The following is a 15,964-nucleotide window of genomic DNA, read 5'->3' on the forward strand; positions in this document are numbered from 1 at the left end:
AAGTGTGTTATTTATATGCATCTGTGTATGTGTATGTGAGAGAAACTCTGTTATTTAAAACTCAAACTGACTGTAGCCTTTTCCATTTTCTAAGAGAGGTGGCCTAATTCATTTGAGGAAATCAAACATTTCTATGCTGTTCTTTTACTTTTTGGTGGAAGGAAGTTGGAAGGGACAGACCCAGCACAAGAATGAGTCTGTCGATATGCAACGGGACACCAGAACCTAGTTTATAATAGGGTAGAAAGAACTAAACTGCTCTCCATAATAAAGCGATCAGTGGAGTGAAAGTAAGAGGGGAATATGCAACATGATAGGCAACTACACCTCCACTCAGCACAAAGGGCTAAGCAGATTTTTTTAAGAATAGCGAAATCTGATATTCTACGCTGTTATGTTACTGGGGTATGAACCCAAACCATTTCCCCAAATTTCTAGTGTAGTTTTTTCCACACACATGCCTTGTGTAATTGGTATTTTGGTGGAAATCAAAGAGGGCTGAGGTTTACCCTTGGATCAGCCTAGAAGAGAGAGTAAGAAGTGATGATGTATGAGTGACATTGAGAACTGTGGAGAGAGGCTCTCAAAGTCAGAAGTGACCATAATAACCAAGTCACCAGAGATGCCCAGAAAGCTTGGGTAGGAGGATGGGAGACTTGACAATAGATGTGGGTCATGAGACACTGATCGGGGCCACAGCCTGGGGATAGAGGGAAGAAGTCATCAATGTAGAAACTGGAGTTGGAGGACATTAGGAGAAGGAAAGAATAAATGAATTGGGGGAATCGGAGGGGGAGATGAATCATGAGAGACTGTGAACTCTGAGAAACAAACTGAGGGTTTTGGAGGGAGAGGGGTGGGGGTTAGGTGAGCCTGGTGGTGGGTATTAAGGAGGAAACGTATTGCATGGAGCACTGGGTGTGGTGCATAAACAATGAATCTTGGAACACTGAAAAAATAAAATAAAATAAAATAAGAAAAAAAAGAAAAGAAAAGAAACTGGAGTTTTGCAGATAATTTTGACCTAGTGGGAAGAGCTGAGAGTAGAGACCAAACTATTTTTGGTGAGTCAAGGGACTCTGTCCCAGATGGAGGGCCAACACAAATGTGTAGTCTGGATCCATAAGCAGAAGTGGCATAAATTATAACCTAAGAAAGCAGAACTGTTCGGGCTAGCAGTGAAGATTTTATACCAGATACTTGACAGAATCAATGATCCCTTCCCTTTACTCAGCCTAATTTTGGTCCTGCTAGAGAAACAATAATGCAGGAATTTCACTACTACAAGAGACCCAGACACTAAGCAAACAGTTGTTATATGTCACAGCTATCCTCAACTCAATACATTATGATATCCCAAACTCTCTCTGGATAAAAAACAAAAACAAAAACAAAACAAAAACAAAACAAACACAAAAAACGAAAACCAAGCTCAGAAAACTAGGAAGAGAAGGGAAACTCCTCAACATGATAAAGGGCATTAACGAAAACACCCATGACTAATATACTCAGTGGTAAAAGAATAAAAGTTTTCTCCCTAAAGTCACGAACAAAATAAGAATACCCTTCTATTCGACATTGTATTAGAAGCTCTAGCCAGCGATACTAGACAAGAAAAGGGAAATTCAAGGAGAGAAAGAAAGTAAAACTATCTTCATTCACAGGGGACATGATTCTTTGTAAAGAAAATTCCCCCAAATACAAAAAGAAAACTCCTACAGCTAATAAACAAATTTGGCAAGTTGCAAAATACAAGATCAACCAACAAAAATTAGTTGTGTTTGTACATGAAAAAAGTTAATAATATGAAAAGAAAATTAAGGAGATAATTTCACTTAAAATAGTACCTGAAAGAATAAAAGACCTAGCAATAAATTTAACCAAGGAGTGAAAAACTTGTACACAGAAAACTACACAACATTGCTGGAAGAAATTAAAGAAGATCTAACTAAATGGAAAGACATCCCATGTTCATGGATAGAAAGCCTCAACATTGTTAATATGTCAATACTATTCAAAACTATTTACAGATTCAATGCCATTCCCATAAAAATTCTAACAGCATTTTCTTCCCCAGAAATGGGAAAGCCAATTCTCAAAATCATATGAAATTGCAAAGGTCCCAGAACAGCAAAACAATCTGGAAAAGGAAGAACAAAATCAGAGGCCTCACACAAAAGAAATTTGAACCCTGATACACTGCTGGTAAGAATGTAAACTAGTGCAACAGTTGTGGAAACCAGTTTTAGAGATCCCTCAAAAAGCTAAATCATATCACACAGAAATTCAATTCCTAGGTATCCAGTTATATACCCAAAGAATTCAAAATAGGATTCAAACAGATACTTATATGCATTACAATATTATTAACAATAGCCAAATGGCTGAAACAACTCAAGTATCTGTCAACAGATGAATGGATTAACAAAATATGGTTTATACATTCAATGGAATATTATTTGGTCATGAAGAGGAATAAAGTTCTGATATATATTACAACATGGATGAACCTTGAAAATATTATGCTGAGTGAGATAAACTGACATAAAAGAACAAATATTGTATGATTCTACTTATAAGAAGTATTTAGAATAGGCAAATCTGTAGAGACAGGAAGTAGAATAAAAGTTACAAAGGTCTGGGGGAGGAGAAGAGGGGAAAATAGGGGGTTACTGCTTAATGAGTAGATGTTCTAGTTGGGGTGATGAAAAAGTTTTCAAAATAGTAGTGATGGTTACACAATATTGTGAATGTGCTTAATGTCAATGAATTATACATTTCAAAATAGTTAAAACTGCATCTTTTATGTTACATAATTTTACCACAATAAAAAATAATTAAAAAATTTGGGCAATGTTAATTAGGGAAGCTGATAGATCAGATTACTATCAGAAAAATTAATCTGTATTTTAGGGTGTCAGAAATCTTACAATGGAAAAATCTGAATAAATCACTCAGTTAAAAAACTCATTAGTATATACACTTAAGACATCAAATATTAGTTTCGAGCCATTATTTTATTCTTTTTCATAAGTCTAAGCATATGTGTATTCTCTAGATTGTAAGTAATCTGGGCATTTGCTTCAAAGACATGGGGAGGCACTCTGGCAATGTTTGATTGACAATAATGATATCTATTGATTCACTGGAGGAACTTATTGGACATATCCCATTTAGTTCTTTGGTTTCAATCTTAAACAAAAATGGAGAAACTTTTGGAAAAATATTCCCACAAAAAAGTTGCAAGCATTGTCCTTCCCATGAATTCAATAATGTGAATTTTTTTTCTTTCTGAGGGATATAAACATGGAAATTGGTATGACTTCCTTAAAAATACTGGCCATCACCATATATTGTTTTTTCCAAGAGGTTCTATAAAAAGGGGTTTGATCAAGGATTCCTTAGAACAGATTGTGATATAGGAGATCTGATTATCTGGGACCTGGAAGTTGAAATGGAGGGACTTTGGAGCCAATAAGACAGGATCTAGGCGTGCCAGTGTATGAACTCTGTAGGAGAGAGCTGGAGCAAGGGGGTCAGATCCAGCTACTGGGTGCCTGAGCAGCAGATCATTTTTTGAGGGTTGTAGGGTGATGAGTAGCAAAGCTGATATTGATAGTGAGCCAATCTGTTTGAAATCCTTCATAAAGAATGAGACAGATTTAAATAAATGAGCAATAGGTATGATAGATTTTAAGTAAATGAGCCTGGCTGCCTCAGTCAGTTAAGCATCTGACTGGATATCCGCTCAGGTCATGAATCAGGGCTGTGAGATCAAGCTCCACATGGGGCTCTGAGCTAGGTGTGAAGCTTGCTTAAGATTCCCTCTCACCCTGCCCCTCTCCCTACCCTGTTCATGCATGTGCTCTCTCTCCCTCTTAAAAAAAGGATCAACAAGTGTGCAATAAATAATTCATGCTTCCTGCTTGGGGTTGAACATAAAGCTGAACCAACAGGTGGGGGCAAGGAGACACCCTGGGCAAAAGGAAAATGGTTTAGGAAGAACCACATTCTTATGCATGTGAAAACATATTGTCAGTATGATGCCCTAATCAAACCTTAGTGCTCTAGTTGTTCATGGATATGAGATTTAAGATATATTCCATAACAGAACAAAGATGAAAGCAGTCCCATTTGTCATTATATTACTACAAAATGATGAGAATTATGGACTAAAGAGGAAAAAACAAAGGTTCAAATGGTCATGTTTTGGGGCTAGAAAAAAGAAAATCTCCCGGTTTTAATCACAAATTTTAGACTAAAAAAAAAAAAAAAGTCTTATCATTGCAGTCATGGGGGAAAACCTCTACAAAAATAAAGAGCATGTCCTATATATCATAACCCCAAATAGATTTGTTGGAGTTGTTCTTGTATAGAAGGATATTTGGTGCAACTGCTTATTTGTTGTAATAGTCAACATCTAATTTTGAGACTTTACCATATGCCAGAGGATGTTCTAGGTACTTCAATTGTATCAAGTTATTTAAAGCTCATAATACCTTTGTCTCGGCTACATACTACCATTATGCCCACCCTGGAGATTAAAAAAAAAAAAAAAATTAAGCAAGGAGAGGTCAAGTAACTTGCCCCAAAAGTCCACAACAAGTCACAGAGTTTAAATGCCAGCAGTCTGGTCCAAAATCCACACACTTTACCATGGCATTATTCTCCCTTTTGCAACTAATGAGAAGGGCCTTTGTTGGTAGAGAGAAGTGGTGTCAAATCATTGCCTCCAAAGCATGATCCAAAAGACACTGGCCCCTCAACATGTTTCATGGCAAAACAAGGGTTCACTGGTGAAATGCTGAACGTTATATTCCCTTCTTCCCTGTACCCACTGCAGGGCCATAGTAAGTACTAGTATAAAGGCTATAATAAATTTTGTCATCAGTAAATCTTTTTATAATTTGTTTCACCCAACACAGGATCTTTATTTGCATGACATCTTATTATTCTTGCTTAGACTCAATACTATATAAACTGTATTTGGGGAAATGCTGCATTAAAATATAAAAATGCTGATGTAATAACTAGCCATGTTACAAAAAGCTAACTTTTGAGAAATCATATGTAGTTAGGAAGAAAAACCCACTATTTAGATTTGGTGAGATGGGCCTTAAAGTTAAAACCTTATACTCTGCCTTGATCAGAGAAATACTATCCAAATGAATTTTTTCTTTTTTCCAGGTTATGGAGATCTGTCTTCTATCTTCTTGACTTTATTTTGCTTTCCCTATATTTTTCTGATCTTATGCTGGTTTATTTTGGCTTTGGTCACTTTCTTATTTCAGGACATTTTTAATCTTTATAGACTATTTTTGGACCCTGCTAATTAAATCTCTCAAAATTCATTTAAAGGAGGAAATCTTCACCAATTGATTTCCATGAAAGTTTGTCCTTTCCAATACTGAAAACATGAGAAATCCTTTTATTTTGGCTAAAAGAGTCATACCTGAATTGGGTGTCAATTTGAAATGGATTTCCCCAGATGGCCAGAAGCACTATGAAACACTCCATCCTCTGTACTACCCCTCGTCCACATATTCTTCTGTCCATTTTTTCAAAATCTTTTTTTTTTTTTTAAGATTTTATTTATCTGACAGAGACACAGTGAGAGTGGGAACACAAGGTGGGGCAGAGGGAGAAGCAGGCTTCCCGCTGAGCAGGGAGCTTGATGCAGGGCTCTATCCCAGGGCGCTGGGATCATGACTTGAGCTGAAGGCAGATGCCTGATGACTGAGCCACCCAGGCAACCTCAGAATATGTCTTCTTAAATGCACTTTATTCTGCAGGTGCAGCCTTTACATTGCTTTCCATATGAATAATATTATTAATAGATAATGTGATAGTTTCTTAATTATGTGATAATATTATCTCTGCATTAATGTTCTGACAGCTTTATTACTGCCAAAATCAATATTTCTTTACAGAAAGGAATTAAAAAGACACAATTTCCAGGATTGACAATAAAATGATGACAGATCCCACAAGTTACAGAAATGAATCACTCTCATTTTTTCGTAGTCATATCTTAAGTGATTATTTTTTGTTTTGAGGTTGTGGGATGTTTCAGGACCAGGTACACATCCATATTTCTTTAAAGTAGTATGTTCACTTATGTGGGAAGAGCTGTGCCCTTCTATAGCCTAAACCGGGATTTCCTATAAAGCAGTTATATGCTATTTGTTTATTTATTTGTCATAGAGAGAGAAGTGAGAGCAAGCACAGGCAGACAGAGTGGCAGGCAGAGGCAGAGGGAGAAGCAGGCTCCCTGCCAAGCAAGGAGCCGGATGTGGGACTCGATCCCAGGACGCTGGGATCATGACCTGAGCCGAGGGCAGCCACTTAACCAACTGAGCCACCCAGGCGTCCCCAGTTATATGCTATTTGTACTTGGGTGTGTATATAGGTGTTTATGTTTTTATAAAATGCAGTAATTTTTTTCTGCTCTGTGACATCAGATTATTTTCTTCAGGCAGCCTCCTCCACCCGTCCACCACCCCCATCACAAAGCCAAAACACCAAGCAGAAGGACATGGCCCACAATGTAAGAGAGCAAATGTGAAGGCCTGGCAAGGAGGCTGGAGGACAGGAGGTCCTCTTCAGACCCCCTCTCAGAACCCCAACACCTCTACTGCCCCATGGTCTAAACTGAGCACCTCAGCGCTCCTCCTCAAGCACAGGAATGAATGAAGATGCCAAATACTGAGGACTTGTCACTTTAGCATGTATTGATTAAAAAAATAAAGGGAAGGAGAAGTTTTCAATATCATTTCAGGATAACTATTTTCTGGTATAAAAAGACATTATTCTCGGATTGAGTCAAGATGGCGGAGAAGTAGCAAGCTGAGACTGCTTCAGCTAGCCGGAGATCAGCTAGATAGCTTATCTAAAGATTGCAAACACCTGAAAATCCATCGGCAGATCGAAGAGAAGAAGAACAGCAATTCTGGAAACAGAAAAACAACCACTTTCTGAAAGGTAGGACCGGTGGAGAAGTGAATCCAAAGCGACGGGAAGATAGACCCCGGGGGGAGGGGCCGGCTCCCGGCAAGCGGCGGAGCAACCGCGCACAAAATCAGGACTTTTAAAAGTCTGTTCCGCTGAGGGACATCGCTCCAGAGGCTAAACCGGGGCGAAGCCCACGCGGGGTCAGCGTGGCCTCAGGTCCCGCAGGGTCACAGAAGGATCGGGGGTGTCTGAGTGTCGCAGAGCTTGCGGGTATTGGAACGGGAAAGCCGGCTACAGAGACAGAGCCGACAGTAAGCTCGCAGCTCCGTGTTACCTTGAACCGGTCGCAGGCTCGGTGAGCTCGGAGCGCGGCCGGAGGTCAGGCAGACGGGAGTAACTGGGCGCTGTTCTCTGAGGGCGCACTGAGGAGTGGGGCCCTGGGCTCTCGGCTCCTCCGGGCCGGAGACCAGGAGGCCGCCATTTGTATTCCCGTCCTCTGGAACTCTACGGAAAGCGCTCAGGGAACAAAAGCTCCTGAAAGCAAACCCGAGCGGATTACTCACCCCGGCCCCGGGTAAGGGCGGTGTAATTCCGCCTGGGGCAAAGACACTTGAGAATCACTACAACAGGCCCCTCCCCCAGAAGATCAACAAGAAATCCAGCCGAGACCAAGTTCACCTACCAAGGAGTGCGGTTTCAATACCAAGGAGAGCAGCAGAATTCCAGAGGAGGAGAAAGCCAAGCACGGAACTCATGGCTTTTTTCCTGTGATTTTTTTTAGTCTTGCAGTTAATTTAATTTTTTCTTTTTCTTTTCTTTTTTTTTTTTTTTCTCGCCTTCGGGTAAAATTTTTTTTTTTTTTAACTGTTACCTTTTTCTTTTTTAACGATTTTTTACTAGTTTATCTAATATATATATATTTTTTTACATTTTTCTTAGGTGTTTTCTTTTTTTAAAAACATTCTTTTCTTTTCTTTTCTTTCTTTTTTTTTTTTCTTTTTTCTTTCTTCCTTTTTGAACCTCTTTTTATCCCCTTTCTCCCCACTCACGATTTTGGATCTCTTCTAATTTGGCTAAAGCATATTTTCCTGGGGTTGTTGCCACCCTTTTAGTATTTTACTTGCCCCTTCATTTACTCTTATCTAGACAAAATGACAAGACGTAAAAATTCACCACAAAAAAAAGAACAAGAGGCAGTACCGAAGGCTAGGGACCTAATCAATACAGACATCGGTAATATGTCAGATCTAGAGTTCAGAATGACAATTCTCAAGGTTCTAGCCGGGCTCGAAAAAGGCATGGGAGATATTAGAGAAACCCTCTCGAGAGATATAAAAGCCCTTTCTGGAGAAATAAAAGAACTAAAATCTAACCAAGTTGAAATCAAAAAAGCTATTAATGAGGTGCAATCAAAAATGGAGGCTCTCACTGCTAGGATAAATGAGGCAGAAGAAAGAATTAGTGATATAGAAGACCAAATGACAGAGAATAAAGAAGCTGATCAAAAGAGGGACAAACAGCTACTGGACCACGAGGGGAGAATTCGAGAAATAAGTGACACCATAAGACGAAACAACATTAGAATAATTGGGATTCCAGAAGAAGAAGAAAGTGAGAGGGGAGCAGAAGGTATACTGGAGAGAATTATTGGGGAGAATTTCCCCAATATGGCAAAGGGAACGAGCATCAAAATTCAGGAGGTTCAGAGAATGCCCCTCAAAATCAATAAGAATAGGCCCACACCCCGTCACCTAATAGTAAAATTTACAAATCTCAATGACAAAGAGAAAATCCTGAAAGCAGCCCGGGAAAAGAAGTCTGTAACATACAATGGTAAAAATATTAGATTGGCAGCTGACTTATCCACAGAGACCTGGCAGGCCAGAAAGAGCTGGCATGATATTTTCAGAGCACTAAACGAGAAAAACATGCAGCCAAGAATACTATATCCAGCTAGGCTATCATTGAAAATAGAAGGAGAGATTAAAAGCTTCCAGGACAAACAACAACTGAAAGAATTTGCAAATACCAAACCAGCTCTACAGGAAATCTTGAAAGGGGTCCTCTAAGCAAAGAGAGAGCCTACAAGTGGTAGATCAGAAAGGAACAGAGACCATATACAGTAACAGTCACCTTACAGGCAATACAATGGCACTAAATTCATATCTCTCAATAGTTACCCTGAATGTGAATGGGCTAAATGCCCCTGTCAAAAGACACAGGGTATCAGAATGGATAAAAAAACAAAACCCATCTATATGTTGCCTCCAAGAAACTCATTTTAAGCCCGAAGACACCTCCAGATTTAAAGTGAGGGGGTGGAAAAGAATTTACCATGCTAATGGACATCAGAAGAAAGCAGGAGTGGCAATCCTTATATCAGATCAATTAGATTTTAAGCCAAAGACTATAATAAGAGATGAGGAAGGACACTATATCATACTCAAAGGGTCTGTCCAACAAGAAGATTTAACAATTTTAAATATCTATGCCCCCAATGTGGGAGCAGCCAACTATATAAACCAATTAATAACAAAATCAAAGAAACACATCAACAATAATACAATCATAGTAGGGGACTTTAACACTCCCCTCACTGAAATGGACAGGTCATCCAAGCAAAAGATCAGCAAGGAAATAAAGGCCTTAAATGACACACTGGACCAGATGGACATCACAGATATATTCAGAATATTTCATCCCAAAGCAACAGAATACACATTCTTCTCTAGTGCACATGGAACATTCTCCAGAATAGATCACATCCTCGGTCCTAAATCAGGACTCAACCGGTATCAAAAGATTGGGATCATTCCCTGCATATTTTCAGACCACAATGCTCTAAAGCTAGAACTCAACCACAAAAGGAAGTTTGGAAAGAACCCAAATACATGGAGACTAAACAGTATCCTTCTAAAGAATGAATGGGTCAACCGGGAAATTAAAGAAGAATTGAAAAAAATCATGGAAACAAATGATAATGAAAATACAACGGTTCAAAATCTGTGGGACACAACAAAGGCAGTCCTGAGAGGAAAATATATAGCGGTACAAGCCTTTCTCAAGAAACAAGAAAGGTCTCAGGTACACAACCTAACCCTACACCTAAAGGAGCTGGAGAAAGAACAAGAAAGAAACCCTAAGCCCAGCAGGAGAAGAGAAATCATAAAGATCAGAGCAGAAATCAATGAAATAGAAACCAAAAAAACAATAGAACAAATCAACGAAACTAGGAGCTGGTTCTTTGAAAGAATTAATAAAATTGATAAACCCCTGGCCCGACTTATCAAAAAGAAAAGAGAAAGGACCCAAATAAATAAAATCATGAATGAAAGAGGAGAGATCACAACTAACACCAAAGAAATACAAACTATTATAAGAACATACTATGAGCAACTCTACGGCAATAAATTTGACAATCTGGAAGAAATGGATGCATTCCTAGAAACATATAAACTACCACAACTGAACCAGGAAGAAATAGAAAGCCTGAACAGACCCATAACCAGTAAGGAGATTGAAACAGTCATTAAAAATCTCCAAACAAACAAAAGCCCAGGGCCAGACGGCTTCCCGGGGGAATTCTACCAAACATTTAAAGAAGAACTAATTCCTATTCTCCTGAAACTGTTCCAAAAAATAGAAATGGAAGGAAAACTTCCAAACTCATTTTATGAGGCCAGCATCACCTTGATCCCAAAACCAGACAAGGATCCCACCAAAAAAGAGAGCTATAGACCGATATCCTTGATGAACACAGATGCGAAAATACTCAACAAAATACTAGCCAATAGGATTCAACAGTACATTAAAAAGATTATTCACCACGACCAAGTGGGATTTATTCCAGGGCTGCAAGGTTGGTTCAACATCCGCAAATCAGTCAATGTGATACAACACATCAATAAAAGTAAGAACAAGAACCATATGATACTCTCAATAGATGCTGAAAAAGCATTTGACAAAGTACAACATCCCTTCCTGATCAAAACTCTTCAAAGTGTAGGGATAGAGGGCACATACCTCAATATCATCAAAGCCATCTATGAAAAACCCACCGCAAATATCATTCTCAATGGAGAAAAACTGAAAGCTTTTCCGCTAAGGTCAGGAACACGGCAGGGATGTCCATTATCACCACTGCTATTCAACATCGTACTAGAGGTCCTAGCCTCAGCAATCAGACAACAAAAGGAAATTAAAGGCATCCAAATCGGCAAAGAAGAAGTCAAATTATCACTCTTCGCAGATGATATGATACTATATGTGGAAAACCCAAAAGACTCCACTCCAAAACTGCTAGAACTTATACAGGAATTCAGTAAAGTGTCAGGATATAAAATCAATGCACAGAAATCAGTTGCATTTCTCTACACCAATAGCAAGACAGAAGAAAGAGATATTAAGGAGTCAATCCCATTTACAATTGCATCCAAAACCATAAGATACCTAGGAATAAACCTAACCAAAGAGACACAGAATCTATACTCAGAAAACTATAAAGTACTCATGAAAGAAATTGAGGAAGACACAAAGAAATGGAAAAATGTTCCATGCTCCTGGATTGGAAGAATAAATATTGTGAAAATGTCTATGCTACCTCAAGCAATCTACACATTTAATGCAATTCCTATCAAAGTACCATCCATCTTTTTCAAAGAAATGGAACAAATAATTCTAAAATTTATATGGAACCAGAAAAGACCTCGAATAGCCAAAGGGATATTGAAAAAGAAAGCCAACGTTGGTGGCATCACAATTCCGGACTTCAAGCTCTATTACAAAGCTGTCATCATCAAGACAGCATGGTACTGGCACAAAAACAGACACATAGATCAATGGAACAGAATAGAGAGCCCAGAAATAGACCCTCAAATCTATGGTCAACTAATCTTCGACAAAGCAGGAAAGAATGTCCAATGGAAAAAAGACAGCCTTTTCAATAAATGGTGCTGGGAAAATTGGACAGCCACATGCAGAAAAATGAAATTGGACCATTTCCTTACACCACACACAAAAATAGACTCAAAATGGATGAAGGACCTCAATGTACGAAAGGAATCCATCAAAATCCTTGAGGAGAACACGGGCAGCAACCTCTTCGACCTCTGCCGCAGCAACATCTTCCTAGGAACAACGCAAAAGGCAAGGGAAGCAAGGGAAAAAATGAACTACTGGGATTTCATCAAGATCAAAAGCTTTTGCACAGCAAAGGAAACAGTTAACAAAATCAAAAGACAACTGACAGAATGGGAGAAGATATTTGCAAACGACATATCAGATAAAGGACTAGTGTCCAGAATCTATAAAGAACTTAGCAAACTCAACACCCAAAGAACAAATAATCCAATCAAGAAATGGGCAGAAGACATGAACAGACATTTCTGCAAAGAAGACATCCAGATGGCGAACAGACACATGAAAAAGTGCTCCATATCACTCGGCATCAGGGAAATACAAATCAAAACCACAATGAGATATCACCTCACACCAGTCAGAATGGCTAAAATCAACAAGTCAGGAAATGACAGATGCTGGCGAGGATGCGGAGAAAGGGGAACCCTCCTACACTGTTGGTGGGAATGCAAGCTGGTGCAGCCACTCTGGAAAACAGCATGGAGGTTCCTCAAAATGTTGAAAATAGAACTGCCCTATGACCCAGCAATTGCACTATTGGGTATTTACCCTAAAGATACAAATGTAGTGATCCAAAGGGACACATGCACCCGAATGTTTATAGCTGCAATGTCCACAATAGCCAAACTATGGAAAGAACCTAGATGTCCATCAACAGATGAATGGATCAAGAAGATGTGGTATATATACACAATGGAATACTATGCAGCCATCAAAAGAAATGAAATCTTGCCATTTGCAACAACGTGGATGGAACTAGAGCATATCATGCTTAGCGAAATAAGTCAAGCAGAGAAAGACAACTATCATATGATCTCCCTGATATGAGGAAGTGGTGATGCAACATGGAGGCTTAAGTGGGTAGAAGAATAAATGAAACAAGATGGGATTGGGAGGGAGACAAACCATAAGTGACTCTTAATCTCACAAAACAAACTGAGGGTTGCCGGGGGGAGGGGGTTGGGGAGAAGGGGGTGGGATTATGGACATTGGGGAGGGTATGTGATTTGGTGAGTGCTGTGAAGTGTGTAAACCTGGTGATTCACAGACCTGGGGATAAAAATATATGTTTATAAAAAATATATGTTTATAAAAAATAAAAAATTAAAAAAAAAATAAATAGAAAAAAAAAAAAGACATTATTCTCAAACAATAACTTTCTAAAAAAATACATCATCCGAAGTTTTAAAGTTTCACTGAATGTTTCAAATCTCTGGGAACAAATTACATAGTAACGGTTTTGACCACTTTTTGCCTGAAGAAACGCAAAATCTTGCAAGTCAATGCAAAGGCAGGCTTTGCCACAAAGGACTGCTGCTGACCTTGAGCCCAACTGTGCTCTTTGCAAAAGGGACTGCCGCTGGGCAACAGGGGTCTCAGGAAACAACCCAATTGTCTCTGTGTGCCTCTGTGCACAGGGAGAAGTCAGACATGCCCGCCTGTACCTCTCTAAGGTGAGAAGGCAGAATATTGTAGGCCTTTCGGAATCCATCATGGCTAAAATGCAATAATATTTAAAGGTAAATCGGTGAGGACCATCACCCATAAATCCTCCGACATAAAACAACCAGTATTAATACTTCAGTGCCTCTGACTCTCTTTTCACTATTATTTTGACCATGCCCTTGTTAGCATTGTGTATAACACTAAACTTCTTGTTGCTGTTGTTAACTTCTCAAGTTAAAATGTTTTCCCCCTTAAATTTCTATTTCTTTAAGTATTACTGAGCTTGGGCATTTGTCATAACCAAGTTACTAGCTCTATTTCTTTTTTTTTATAGCCTTTGCCAATTTATATATTTTTTACATCTTCATTTGTTAAATTTTGTTTTTTAAAGATAGGTTGTATTTGAACCTTAATTCCACCATTCATGTAAAAATTAGACAATTTGTTTAAGCTTTTGCATCTTTGACTTCTCATCTATGAAGTGAGGTTAGTAACATTTACTTTCTAGTGTTCTCGTGCACATTCAATGAGTCAACATACAGAAAGCCCAGTGTCTGATTATGGCAAATGCCATAGTATGGGATCACCACCTCTTTCATTTTCTTTACTATATTTCCCAGTTCCCTGAGAATCTAGGTGAGGTGACAAGACTAAGTCTCACCAGTGGAATGTAAACATAAGTGATATGTCACTTGTAGACTGCAGCAGATAAAAGTTCTCTCTACTACATCCATACTATTAGAAGTAAGAGTTTTTGAGATGGCAAATTTGCAGGATGGAAGGAATGTGTTTCCTGCAATCATCACTTAGAAAAAAGCCACAAGGAAGAGCCACCTGACCCATATCAGATTCTAATGCTATCTACCAGATTTTTTTTTTTTTAATTAAGCTATTGTGGGGACCTGGGGTTTACTGGTTGTAGCAGTTAGAGTGATTTACCCTGTATTACATTTGTATGGGGTAAACACTTAAGGAATAGAAGCTGTTACTGTTACTATTATTCACAATCAAAAGGAACAGGCAGTGTCAGCTTTAGACTTGAATCATACTTAATATTCATTGACCAAAAGAACTAAAACAATTTTATTCTGACAGAATACTTCTCTCCTTACTCCACTCAAAAAAAAAAAAAAAAAAAAAAAAAAAAGAAGAAGAAGAAGAAAAAGAAGTAAACATATATTCGCAGGAGGCTGCATTTACAAAAAGTATGAAGAAGCACAGTATTTTATAATTTACTATAATCAGCTACATTTCTTTAAGGTCTCCACCTAACTTGAACTCCTTAAAGCCATTGGCTCTTACTCATCTGAACGACTGCTTTTACAAAAAAGAAAAGAGTACAATATGTTGGTAGTTGGTCCTAATTAGTAAAGTTTGATCTATAGTCATAAATCTGTTTGGACATAATTTGGGGTATTTATAAACTGAGGAACTTATGTGCATGGACACATGATCCTGTTCAAGTAATTTGTTGACAGACAATGAATAGGTACAAAATGTCTGAAGAAATACTAGGTAGAACGATTTAACTTCACTTAACCACTCCCCTGACCCCTCCCCAATTATTCCATGTATACTCTCGAAACAAGAAACAGTTTCTACATGCTCTGATACTGAAGTATTTAATTACTCTTTTAAAAAGTTTTACATTAGGAATCCATCCTGTGGCTAGTGTTTTGTGAATCTGACAGTACCCAGCTGAGTGAATGGAAGGAGGCAGAGGGCAATAGAAAATGCTACAAGGGGGGGCGCCTGGGTGGCTCAGTGGGTTAGGCCGCTGCCTTCGGCTCAGGTCGTGATCTCGGGGTCCTGGGATCGAGTCCCGCATCGGGCTCTCTGCTCAGCGGGGAGCCTGCTTTCCTCTCTCTCTCTCTGCCTGTCTGCCTGTCTACTTGTGATCTCTCTGTCAAATAAATAGGTAAAATCTTTAAAAAAAAAAAAAAGATAAGAAAATGCTACAAGGGCTCTTGTTGGTTGAATTAATTGTGTTTTTTTTTTTTTTTCAGTGAGTTCTAGGAGATTCTCCCACCTTTTCTTTCAACCTCCAGTTCCTTCCGTTCTCATCTGTTCTTCCTTTTCTTCTTTTGCAGATTTTCACAAAGGAAAAATGCCCCAAGGAGCTTTGCTGTATAATTAGGTATTAGGAGGCTGAAATCTTTACTGTTCCCCTTCCCTGACTTCTTCAAGTACAGTCATGACTAATTGTGAAAATGGGAGTGAGGAATACCTCTTGTCAGCAAATGAGGCATACCTGGGATCAAAGTCCTATAAACATGAAAAGGGACTCCAACTTTAACTTAAAACACTAAGCACAAGTATAATTATGAAATGGGTAATTCACATCTCCATATTAATATCTCATTTAACCCTAAAAGCATCCTTCCCTATGAGATGGGAAGAAAATAATATCTTCTTTTTATTGAAGAGAATT

The 15,964-nt window shown here is 38.7% G+C and overlaps 1 long non-coding RNA gene across 1 annotated transcript in view; it reads left to right on the top strand.

The window, feature by feature from the left end:
- The window catches only part of LOC131824830 (uncharacterized), a 143,151-nt gene extending 127,480 nt beyond the window's left edge, over positions 1-15,671 (top strand). The window contains exon 4 of the long non-coding RNA XR_009351001.1: positions 15,624-15,671. This is a non-coding gene — a long non-coding RNA (uncharacterized LOC131824830). The remainder of the gene's footprint in view (positions 1-15,623) is intronic.
- Positions 15,672-15,964: the final 293 nt, after the last annotated feature.

The sequence above is a fragment of the Mustela lutreola genome, chromosome 2, assembly GCF_030435805.1.
Source record: "Mustela lutreola isolate mMusLut2 chromosome 2, mMusLut2.pri, whole genome shotgun sequence".
NCBI classification, from domain to species: domain Eukaryota; kingdom Metazoa; phylum Chordata; class Mammalia; order Carnivora; family Mustelidae; genus Mustela; species Mustela lutreola.